The sequence below is a fragment of the Humulus lupulus genome, chromosome 6, assembly GCF_963169125.1.
Source record: "Humulus lupulus chromosome 6, drHumLupu1.1, whole genome shotgun sequence".
NCBI lineage: Eukaryota > Viridiplantae > Streptophyta > Magnoliopsida > Rosales > Cannabaceae > Humulus > Humulus lupulus.
The window spans coordinates 50,233,599-50,244,921 of record NC_084798.1 but is presented as its reverse complement, the minus strand read 5'-3'; the positions used below and the strand labels follow the sequence as shown (position 1 = coordinate 50,244,921).

General features: G+C 38.6%; 1 long non-coding RNA gene across 1 annotated transcript; it reads right to left on the bottom strand.

Moving 5' to 3' along the window:
• Positions 1-7,861: 7,861 nt before the first annotated feature.
• On the bottom strand, positions 7,862-10,929 carry LOC133784015 (uncharacterized). Its single transcript, XR_009871077.1, has 4 exons — positions 10,767-10,929; positions 10,607-10,655; positions 8,723-8,886; positions 7,862-8,151 (listed from the first exon to the last, which is right to left on the bottom strand). It is a non-coding gene; the product is annotated as an uncharacterized LOC133784015 (long non-coding RNA).
• Positions 10,930-11,323: the final 394 nt, after the last annotated feature.

The window sequence follows — 11,323 nt, the reverse complement described above, 5'->3', positions numbered from 1 at the left end:
TAATACCAAGTTGTAACACCCTACTTCCTTAGTGTCGTTACTAAGTTAGTTTAAAAACGTGCTTTCAACTCGCTAATCGAGGTTTTTGGTCAAACAGTGTAATTAAGCCATAAATAGAGGAAAAACTTTAGAACAAACTCCATAGCTTTGAAAATCATAAAATTTTGACACATGGGATCCCAAAATACAGTTTAGAAATATTTACAACATAAAAATTGAACCAAGTCTACTAAACGACAAAATCTAAGTTTATTTACAAGCATCTCCCAAAAATCCTCTTACTGTGGCAGCCAGGCTGGCCCAACATGTACACACCGCCTCACGCCTGCTTCACTCATGGTTGGTTGGCTTTCTCTTTACCCTTAACTGCACCACAAAGCATCTGTGAGCCGAAGCCCAACAAGAAAACCCACAAATAGATAACATACGCAACACATATATCTAGCATATAAACATGCCACCAATGGGCTAAACACATACGACCTAGCCATCCCAGGTGTTTACCAAGCCCTGGGTTCACGGTCCACGCCGTGAGGATATCCCAGGTATCCTTTTAGGGACTCGCACTCTACGTGCTCAACGCTGCTCCCGACCCCTTGCCGTACTCAGCCTTGCACTCAACGTGCCTAATGCCGTTCCCGGCCCTTAGCCGTTCCCGACCTCTGTAATGCCCCAAATTTCCTAATAAGGTTTAGGACCTTGATTAGGAGGCCGGGAGGGCCATAATTGATTTATTATAGTATTTAATGATTATATGCATGTTTACGTGAATTATATTATTATGTGATGGTAAATGCATGCATATGGGAGTATTTATTATTATAAGGGTATTTTGGTAATTTGGCCACTGTGGGCGTAATTGTATATTTTGGGTGCATGGTTGAGATTAATTAATATAGCCACATTATAAGGTGGATTGGTTCGAGCTAATCAGCATGAGACGATCATGAGATGTAAGTGTTCGATCTAGTCATAACGGGTTTAAGTTCGGGGCTCGGGGTGAGTCTCGGGGCGAATTTAATGATTAGAGCATTTACCGGGAATTAAAGGGTAATGGGATATGATTTATTGGTATTTGGGAATATTGAGAATAGCGGGAATTGGAGAGCGTTAATTATAATTAACGAGATAGGCGGGAAAGGACGGTTTTACCCTCAGAAGCCTTTAGAGGGATTTATTTGGCCTAGGGGCATTATGGTCTTTTGACTTTAAGGATTTATATCAGCCTTAGAGTGTTTAGAAGGCTGTGGAAAATAGAACAAAACTGAGACTTATCTCCTTCTCTCCCGTACAAGGTTTCTCCTCCATCTTTCTTTCAAATTTTGAGAGCCATCTTGAGGTATTGAGCTAGGAAATCAAAGGTGGCAGCTAGGGAACTTGTTTCAGCCATTAAAGGGGATTCAAAACCGTGTTTGAGGTGAGTTCCAGTTATGAATTTAATGGTGTGCTCTGTTTTTAAGCTTTAGTTTTCAGCTTGTGAATTTCTTGTAGAAAGCATGGATTAATAGAAGTTTGGGTGATGTTTTCTTTGGGCTTTGATGAGGGAGAGTGGTAGAGGATGTTTGGTGGTTGAATTGGGTGTTAAGTTGGGCTGAGCGCCGCGGCGCAGCTGTGGTGCACCGCGACCCTTGGCGTCTGGCAGGGAGGCCCTCTCTGTTTGAGGGCACGGTGCGGCGCGGCTGGGGAGGGCCGCGGCCCTTAAGGTCAGTTAGCCCAAAATGGTGTTTTTAAGCTTGGGGATTCAAGCCTTAGGCCTCGGGGTTGTACCTAGTACCCGGTTAAGTGGGGATTGATGTCCCGGAGGCTAGATATTGGTTTGGGGAAATTATGTTGACCATTTTTATTGATGGTATCTTATATTTGGTTATGACTAGGAGACCGCTAAAGGACTAAAAGTTGATCGTTCTCAAGGGTTGTTCTTTAAATCATTCTAGCTCGAATCTGAGGTAAGAAAACTACACCCTATGTATATGTGACATGCATGGCTATTATTGATGCATGTTGGTTGACTATTGAGTATGACATGCATGGCTGTTCTTGATGCATGTTGGTTGAGTATTGAACGTGACATGCATGGTTATTACTGGTGCATGTTGGATTGTTAAGTATGATGCATGTGATGCACGAGAAACATGTGATTAGGACATGCTTTGTATACTGGGTATGATGTTGTTTAGAGTTTGAGTCTCTGTGTTTATGCATGGTCCTAATTGTACTAGTATCTGCTTAATAAGCATGCTGAACACCTTATTTATGAGTATTGGACATGTGATATATAATTGGTGGCATGACTTACTTGTGTATGGCACTGACTAGTCAGGGACCGATCCTAAAGTAGAGAATCAAGCATTGAATGGCTCTATGGAATTAATGCTGGACCGACCCTAAGGTCGATGAACACGCATTGAATGTCTCTATGGCATTAATGCGGGACCGACCCTAAAGTCGAAGAACTTATAAGCGCTTGCCTGGTCTAAGACCAGATGATCATGGCCCTGGTGACCCTATTGTCACATGGCTGGGGGATGCTGTCCTTAGTTACGACTCTAGAGTCGGGAGGATGGTAATGTTGGTGACCTATCACCATGCACCTATCCTGATCAAGCTTATGAATGGACCACCTATCAATTAAGCCCTAGTGACCCTATCGTCACATGGCTGGAGAGAGAGTTGTACCCACTTCTGTGACTTTTGGCTATTGTCACCTATTTGCCTAAGCTGTTGGTCATGAGTAAACAATACAATTTCTGATGATATTACGTCATGTTATCTGTTGATATTATATCATGTTATTTGTTGATATTATATCATGTTATTTGTTGATATTATATCATGTTATATTGTGTTTTCTTGCTGGGCTTCGGCTCACGGGTGCTACGTGGTGCAGGTAAAGGCAAGAGGAAACTGAACCATCCTTGATTTGGAGAGCTTAGGTGATGACGTGTACATATGCAGCTGCTCGTCCGCCACGGCCGAGGTTTAAAGTGGAACTAGGGTTGAACCCTGTTTTGCCGCTTAGAACGGCCTGTTGTAAATATTTTCTATAATAGACTCTGAAATTATATTTTTGGGATCCCAGAGTATATATTAAACGTTCTAGTGAAACGTTACATCTTAGCCAAAGTTTTTAATCCCTAAACCACTAATCATACTTAGTTCACGATTTTGGCCAAATGACTCGGTTAGCGAGTTTAGCACTGTTTACAAGGCACACCGTAACGCTCCCTGGAGTTTGGGGCATTACAACCTCTGCCGTCCTCGGCCTACACCATTCCCGGCTCTTGCCGATCATTCACATAATAGCATTCATATCATAACAAGCAAATACAAAATTCTAGAAAATCCAGTCAAAGGGCTACGCCCTACAGTTTAAACACATTGGGCTCAGCCCTGCATACCAATTCTGTTCAGATACATTGGGCTCAACCCTGCATACAAGCTCTATGGGAACAAGGTTTTTCTTACCTGAGTCCCGAGCTCTCTGAGCACTGATGTCCCGAGCACAGTCCTCTAACTTGAGCCTCTCTGAAACCCTAGTCACAACATATTAACAATATCCATCCATCAAGTTCTAATCCAATAAATAACTTTAAGCCATAACCCTAACCTCCAGGACCTTGAATTCTATCAATCCGGGTGATAAAATCCATCCCGAGCCTTAACCATTGAATTCCCAAGCTTACAAACCCTTAAAAACACAAACTAGCACTAAGAGTCGCAACCCTATCAACAAGCACCGCGACTAGCCTCGAAACAGAGGCTAGCACCACACTGACCCCCACACGGGCCGCGACGCGCCCCTCCTAGGGTCGCGGCCCTCACCTCCAAACCCAGAATTTCCATCTTCTTCCCTGCACTTTCCTCAAGCCAACTCACTCAAAGCATATCTAACAGACCCAAATAGTTAACACATATATTCCAGCTCAATATCAACATAAAAACCAATCAAAATCTGCTCCAAAACCCAACTAACATACCCAAACACAGATCTAGATTAACTAACATGCATACTCTAACAAACCAGAAACAATTCTCAACATAATCCCCATAATTAGAGCTTACCTTGCTGAATTCAATCTCTGAGGTTGATCCTTAATCCCCAAGCTCCTAGCTCCCAAGATTTCTCAGCTGAAATCCTTCTAGCTTCTAGCTAATTCTTCCAAGTTCTCCCTAGGCTTCCGAAGAGGAGATATCCACTTGCTTAGAGAGAAAGAATGAGTCGGTTCCTTAAGTGTTCTGTACAGTTCTAAAGTTTGTCTTATTCAACTTATGTTTATGTGGTTACCTCAAGGTTCGGGGTACCAAAACGTCCGCGAGGGCAAAATGGTAAATTTCCCCAATATTCCCTCCTAGACATTCTATCCTCAAATATATCTCCAAATATTTATTTTCATGTCCCGATAACCCCATAACACACCTAGTACCCAAATTACCCCTCGACTCGCCCCGAGTCCGAATCTCAACCCTGTTGTGACTTTCAGGCTATCCGCTCCCCAGGACTGTCTCGGATTGTGCTGCACAGACATAACACATATATATCACATTTATCACATTTATACCCCTAATATCCAGACGGGGCCCACATGCACATTTAACTCAACTAAACATGCATCATTATCATATATATTCACATAAATCTACATTTAAGTATATTAAATCATTTATTGCCCTGCAGGCACACTAATCAAGGCCCTAAGCCCGATTAGCAAATTTGGGTCGTTACATTATCCCTATCATCCGGGAGTAAGATCAGGGTGTCGGGTCTATATTTAAGAAGGGAAGGAGACAACAAGGCCGAGCTAAGAATGACCTTACCTCTGTCACTCGAGCTCGAGGCCTCGTCGTTGGCGTCATTCCCCGAACAGACTCCTACGACGGCGAGATGGAGATCATGCTTTCGAGCTTTGCTTTGGAGGAAGCTTATCAGTGGGGAGTGGCACATGCTCCCACTTGGTGTACTTCTGGTAGGCGATATCGTCTGTTGACTGGTCCTGCTCCAAAAGACCGCAGGCTCGAAGTTTATCTTCGTGAAGAAGATAAGATAGGGAGTGCCTACCGTATGGAAGCTGGAGCAGGGTTTCTTTGTGCTCCTTCATTGTGTTCGTAGGAGTAGGATGGTGATAGTTGGCTGAAGAGTCAAATACATTTTGATTTGTTCGAGCCTAAGCAAAAATCGAGCATGAAGAAAAAGGGGAATCATATACTTACGAATTCTTCTGAATGAATAAAATTTTGAAGGAGCTAGGTCGTTTGTCCAAAAGAATGCCAACTTGAAGTTAAGAGGATGGTTGGGCATGTCCTCAAATATTTTCCTCTCCTTGGGATAGCTCGATAGATAGTAGAAGCCATCTCCTCCCCGAGCTCGGGAGGGGTTTCTTTTCAGGCAAAAGAGATACATGATCTCTCTTGGCGAAGGTCCTTCCCACTTCAGCTCGTGGTATAGCGACCTTAGGGCTAACAAGACCCTGTATGAGTTGGTTTGGAGCTGGAAAGGCGCAAGCCCAACAAAATCCAGAAAGTCCTTAAAAAAGAACTTCAAGGGCAGTAAGGCCCTTGCCTTCATGTGCTCGTGGCTCCAAGTCGCGAGCTTCAGCTTGTTGTCGGGACGACCGTCTCCTGGGGAGTAGTAGCTCTGTTCGTTTGAGGTAGGAGCTCGACACCTTAGCAAGCCTGACAATCCTAAGCTATGGTGAGCTAAGATGTTGGTGATTTGCTCTAATGAAGAAACCAAGCTCCAATAATGCTCGGCCTCAAAAAATTCCCCCTTGAGGTAAGAATGGTGGTCAGCTATGAGGTGGATGGACAACTTGGCGACTCCTCCATAAACGAGAATGCAAGATCACCAGACTTGAAGGCAACTATTACTTTAAGCTTGGGGTCAAGAGGAATCGGTCTAAGCTTGGGGTCCGGGTTTGGATAGATTGTGACTCAAAGTTTCCTTCTTTTCTTCTCCTCGACCTCATCGATTTGACGCCGGAAGTGAGCTCGAATATCTTCTTGTTCACACCTCACTTTGTGCTCGTGAATTAGCCACTGATTTCGAGTGAAGGGCGATTCAGGGCTTGGAGTTGACGGAGAATAGGGTGTTGCGAGCACTGACCCCCACTGTTTCTCACAATTTTTCGACATCTAGCAAGAAAGAAAGGGGTGAAGGCCAGGCATACAAGAAATAAAAGATAAAATTCAAGACAGTTCGAGCTCGAATGCTCGAAACCAAGGAATAAGATCGATCGAAAGAACATGATCAAACTCAAAAGAAACCTGAGCTATTAAAAAGAGTAAGGTTTCGAGTGTGTATTTAACGCAAAGGGGGGAAAGAGGATTTATTTTAAAGAATCTTGGATTTTCATGGAAAAAGTTGGTGGTTACTCAAGAGGATGATAATTTTGGGAAACGTGCAATTCAAAAACCCTAATTCCATACCCCATTTCTTGGTTTGCATGATACGGTACCAATAATTTGAATAACAACACTAGAGGAAGCCATATTTGCATCCTCTACACAAAATCTGGGTTTGAAGCCCATAATATCAGAACCTAAAATCTACACAATATTGGCTAAAAACTTTCTAGTACTAAACTAGTAAATGTGCCTATAGTGCAATAACAATACAAACGTGCACGAAGAAAAAGTATGTATAAGCATAAAAGGTCAAGAACAGAGACTTCCACAATGAAGCTTCCGGATACAATGAAATCGACGACTAGAGTGTTGGTAATAGGGAGGACCTCACTGAATCGAATATGTTGGAGGAAGATTGTTTTTGTGGCTTGGAAAACATGCAAAAGTGAAAGAAATATTTTAAGCTCTAGTTTTCTTTTTTCTTCTTGAAACTCAAAACGTGAAAGTAAATTGAGGAAGACGATAGGGGTGTATTTATAGACCCCAGGGAGACTAAAGGTCGGGCTAATCTAAACCATTGATCGGATTTCATATCTGATCTGACGATCAGGTATAAATGAAGTAATGGCGGTAGACAAATAGACGTGGGCATGGTACAAGATCACTCGAGTACTCTGATTAATCAATCCCTGGCTAACGTGTGTCCACACTCGAGTACACTTAATGGTACAGTTTTCGAGAAGGACAGTTCAAAAGTTTCCTTCTCATATGATTTGAACTGATACTTTTGAGGGGGTAAAATGTTACACCCAGATTTCGAACATGAGAAGTTATGATCCCGAAATCTAGGCTCGTTCGGTGTAAGATCGAAATATGCACGGTCGTCATACGGTCCTCCAGTCAGAACGCTTTGTTATGAATAACGACCTCGAAAAGCTAGAAGGTGTGTAGCCTCGAATATGCTCTGAGCTCTCAGTAGCCATGGTTTGACACATGTATACTTCCTTGATACATCTCTTGCCTACGGACGAGATGGTTCGAGCTCGGGAAGTGTAAGGTTGAATATAACAACTTCGTCAATAGATACTTTCTATAAACATAGGCAAAGTAAGATGACGAGCTCGTGATTGACAGATAGTCTCAGAGATGTAATGAACTCTGTATCTGAGCTAATCAGTTACATATGAATGTATTTGTTGTTGTAAAATCCCAATATTTAAGGGATATTATTTAATTTGTTATCAAATCCCACATTTTATGGGATGTTTCTGTGTACGTAGGAAGTAATGCATTACATAGCATTATATTGTTTGACTTACAGAAAATCTTCCCGAGATATGTGGGAATGAATTCTGAAACCTTCTCTATAAATAGAGAGAGGAATTCCATTTGCAAAGGACTGAAAGATCTTGAGAGAAAACTCTGGGAAACAATTCTCTGAAAAGTTTCCAGAAAACTCCTAGGTGCTAATAACACAGACTTGTGAACTAGGCAGATTTAACCGCTGAACCACATAAAATCCTCTTGTTTTCATCTTCTTTTATTTCCTCTGATATATTCTAGTTTAATTGCTTTCCTTTTTAGGTTGACAGAAAATGGCGTCAACAATTCTAATGCATTATTTAAATGAAAATAAAAGTTTAAGTCCCACTGTCGTATTTGAAAATAAAATCCATTACATAGTTTCATTAAATCTTGGTGCTCATATTGATCGTTTATTCATTCATAGGAAAACCCCACACCATACATACTCAGACATCGGAGCTCCCCACATCACTGCGCGTGCCAGAGAGAAACCCTATTGTTTACCTAAAAGGGGGAAAGTAAGGGGAGTGAGCTAAAATCCCAATAAGGAAGTACAACAATATCAAAGAAAAAACAAGAAAGACATGTATAATATAACATGACAGTTCATAACATCATCATACTCATACTTCAAATCATAAATGAGACCATAGTCATACATCACATACATACGACATAAACATACTCTTTTTGAGCATGGCACCTTTGTTGTCCATGTCACATCTTAAGGTAACCAACATAACCTTGGCTGGTAAAACCTCCTCTATGAGATAAACAGGATCTCAAGTCCTTGAATAACCTTAGCGCGTTCACCCTTTGAGTTAAGTCATATCCTTAGTAACTCCTTTGTTACTTTGTGTTCAACACGACAGCAACCTTTTCTTTTCATTCATCATACAAGCAAATGTAATACAATTCACATCAAAACGTAGAGATTGCATGCTTCATAACACTTGTCTCATCATTGCATATCAAAACATAGAACTTTCATTTTCATAGTACTTTACTTTTTAGAACATACAAGTCTTACCATGTCATAAGATAAAACATAAAAAATTCTATATAACTTCCTTACCTCAGGTCCAAGCAAAGCAAAATGAGAAAACGTCGCAACGAGCCCATAATCATAACCAAATGTTCATCTCTTAGAATCACGTAAGAATACTCATGCTCAAAATACATACCCCACGTGTGCATGGGTCATGCACACGTGGCACAAGTTGCACTACCATTGCAAACCTACAATAATTTCCCATAAAATCATCAAAGAATAATGATAATTCTACCCATTAATCCTTCATGGTAACAAAGTAAAAGTCATGTACTTGAACAATAGGAATATATTTAAACGTAAAAATGCATTTTCATTGAACATGCATACGTGTGAGTGTTCTTAAAATTTAACATTTTAAAAAGATATTTCGTACATGCTTATTTCATGCCTCTTCAAACAAAATTCAGCAACATACTTTATTTACCATTTAATTATTTCTTTAATCACAAAATTGTTATACAAACTTTAATACAACATATTTACTTTATAAGATAATCCATTTAGCCTTTCCTAATTCAATTTATTATTTAAATAGCTTTTTTAAAAAAAAGTTGTGACAAAGTTGTAGCTATTTAGAATAACTAAATAAGCTACTTGTTTCTTTATTTTATTTTTTTGAAAAATAAATTTACTAATCTCTCAAAAAAACTACATGTTTATAAAAGTGAAAATTCATAAATAAAGTGTGGAAAAATTATATTTTATTATATATCATTTAAGACTTAATTTATTGGGGTGTAGGACTTACTTATCTTAAATAAAATAATCATTTTTTCTTTATTAACCAAAATTCTAGCAAGCTAATTTATTTGATTAAATCATAAAATTGAATTTAAACTATATTCTTTCTCACAAAATAAAAAAAATTGTATATATTCTTAAGTGTAGAAAAATATACTTAAATCATAAAATATCACATTTATTATATACATACTTATAATTTAGTTTTTTGGTGCACTAGTTTTATTTATCTCATTTAAAAAGGTTTTTCTTACTATCAACTAAAATTTAGCAACTATTTCAATTAAAATAAAATCACACACTTGAATTAAAACTATATTTTATTCCACAAAAATTTTAACAAAATCTGCATGTATTTAAATTGATAAAAATATCATTAACATGTGAAATAATATACATTTTTATTTACATAAAGTCAAACGCAACTTGAGGCATCACATGTGCATTCGAAAATATTTATTTACAGTTTCCATTCCAAGAAAAAAAAAACAGCAAGCATAAATAAAAGAAAAAACAACTTTTAATCTTGTTTTAAATATAACACCTAACATGTTTCTACCATTCAAGTATTCCAAGCAAAACTATCCAAGAATCAAGAAATTAAAATATATACTCATTTAAAATTTTTAAAACAACCTAACATGTTTCTAAAATCACAAGTGACATTAAATAAAAAAATTATTTAATTAAGCAAGCTATAAAACTTCCCCTAGGCCGAAACCTAAATGAACAATTAACATAAAAAAATACCAATAATCCCATTCACATTCACATGAACCCTAGTATGTTCCTATTTTCCCAATAACATGACCAAGTTCATAGAAAAATCAAAAGACACATAAGCAAAACTTTACAAGCATTGTCTACACATCCATACAAGCCTAGTTCCAAACACACACATACAACCATAGAGCCATACATGCCCATACATATATATATAAATATATATATATATAAATATACCCATACATGCTTCCATTCATAAAAAAAAATTGAATCACACACATCCTAGCATGTTGCTATGAATTTGAACAAGATACAAGGGTATGGTAATTCAACCACCATCTAATGTGATAAACAAAACCCAAAACATCAGTCATCAATAATCAATAACCATAACCTAGAATAAACATTACAATAATAACAAAAGGTTAGATTCCCTACCTCCTTGATAGAAATCAACCTCACAAAGTTGGTTCTTCTTTTTTGGCACCTATGATTTTCGAATCCCACCAGAACCAGAGTAGAGAAAATTGTTACTAAATTTTGAGAAGAAGGTGAATTATCTTTTAATGAATCAAAAGATAATGAGAACAACCATTACCTACAACCCTTGAGCCTAGCTTTTTTCCTTCTTCTTCTTCCTTGATCTCTCTCTCTCTCTTTCTCCCTTTCTTCCTTCTTTTCTCTCCTTCTCTCTCTAGCTCCTCATGCTGCCCTTCTCTCTCTCTCTCTTCCTAGTTGACGGTACCAAGAGCCAAAATGAGCTCTTTTCTTCCTTTTATTTAACCCTAGAGAAAAAAACTAGCCTAATATAAATGGGAAAGTTTCCCAAGCCATTTCTCCTAATTTTGGCCTAAAATCAATTTTCTATAAAAGGATAATTAAATGGAAAAGATGTCAACAGTCCCCATACCGAAAATAGCTAAAGGCATCTAATTTAATTTGTTTATATTTAAAAACTAAATAGGAAAAGATGTCCCCCCTTCCCCACTCTCTTTTCCCACGCCCGCTCTATATTTCTTCCCTTTTTATTTTCTTTTTAATATCTTAAATAAATAAAATAAAAAGGAAACTATGTGTAGGAAAAGCTATTGCATGCTCACCATAAAACCATGCTCATGCACGCAGGCAATAGCTCATGTGCATCACTACTTACCA